This window comes from Sturnus vulgaris, chromosome 20, assembly GCF_052056855.1.
Source record: "Sturnus vulgaris isolate bStuVul1 chromosome 20, bStuVul1.hap1, whole genome shotgun sequence".
In the NCBI taxonomy this organism is placed as follows: domain Eukaryota; kingdom Metazoa; phylum Chordata; class Aves; order Passeriformes; family Sturnidae; genus Sturnus; species Sturnus vulgaris.
This window is the reverse complement of record NC_142262.1, coordinates 11,623,092-11,624,705: the sequence shown is the minus strand read 5'-3', so window position 1 is coordinate 11,624,705 and position 1,614 is coordinate 11,623,092.

The following is a 1,614-nucleotide window of genomic DNA, read 5'->3' as shown; positions in this document are numbered from 1 at the left end:
TTCCAGTGTCCCAGTCTCTGCTCTGCTGTTGTGCTCCCTCATCCCACAGTTTTCTGGTTAGTTCCACAACCCCGGGGGGTGTTTCTCTGTGGTAAGTGGGAGGAAGGCTGGGCGTCCCTACACCCCACATGCCTCTGCTGAGCAGCAGCATGTTTTCCCAGTGGCTGTAAGTGTGGGAACCCCAAGCCTTAGGGCTCCTGCTCAGGATTGCCAGGAGGGCAATGTGCTCTTTTTCCAGCAGAGAAGCTGCAGAGCCTGTTGCATGGGCAAACCTCTCCTCAGTACCATTTTCCTTCCTTCTTTTTGTCCAGGAGGTTCTTTCCCACAACCCTTCTATGCATTTAAAATATTTACTGCAGGGCAAATGTAAAATGCTGTGTCTGTGTGTGACGTGTTGTGCTGGTCAGACTGACTGGCAGAAAGTGTCACTCCAAGAATAGCCATGCACGCCAGGTGCTGCTGGGAGAATGCAGTGCTTGCAGCACGTGGAGCACCCTCCACCCCCTAAAGACACCAGCAGAATAACTGGGAGAACCTCAGGTGTCTGCCTGGCATCATGCCCAGTACGGAGCATGTCCTAGGACATGACACAGGCACTGTTACCTCCAGCCACATAGCACCTCCCACTATATCAACAAGGGGAACATCACCCTTAGCCCTCTTAACTCCCATCACTTTTTGGTCCAGTACCCTAGCTGTGGTCTCTCCCAAGGAGCATCATTTGCTTAGAGCCAAGGAGAAGTGCTGCTTTACCAAAAGGGTGAATATGTAGGAAGGCAGATGGGAATCTGGGCACGCTGGGGTTGGGGTATTCCTGGAAGGCCCTGGGTGCCCTGGCTGAGCACAGGGCTAGCAGCCAGGCAGGACAGGAGGCTCCAAGCATGTAACCATGAAGCTGAATTAAATCCTTCTCCTCGGGTGTAACCAGCTCCTGTGGGACTCCATGACAGGTTAGATGGGCTGTCCTGAGAGCTCTGCCAGTGTTTTGTGAGCTCGGGAGGTCCTGATAAGCACTGTGTGTGTCCAATGCCTTATCATTGCTGTCAGAGGTTCTGCCAGCTTGACTGGAACACTTTCAGAGCAAGGTGGCAGCAGAAGTGGTTTTCTCATTGAATTTTTAACAGAAACAGAGCTATGAAGTCTTTGGGCAAACAAAAGTCCCCAGACCTCACCTGCACCACTGGAATGATGCACTGCACTGAGCATCTTCTGGTATTGCTGTGGGAGCACTTCCATAAGCAGTGTGAGTGCAACTGAAAGTAACAAAATGGGCATAACATCTAATTTCATATGCATTGCCTATAGAAATCCATGTCCTGCACCTCTCCACAGTTACCCATAGCTCCTCCTTGGAGCTGCCCATTGCTGAGCTGTGCCCAGCTGTGCTGGGGCCCATTCAGTAGTTTCCCAAATGTTTGTTTTACTTTTGCCTCCTCCTCACTCTTGCCTGCCCTTTCCATCTCTCTGCTGTGGCTGTTGGGTGTTGAAAACATTCTCGGAGCCAGGGCTGCTCTGTCTGGGTCTCGATCTTGTCCTGCTACAGCAGACAGAGCAAAGAGCAGACTCAGCTCTGGGTCTGCTGCAGATGCCAGGTAGCTGCCCTTTGGGGCTTTG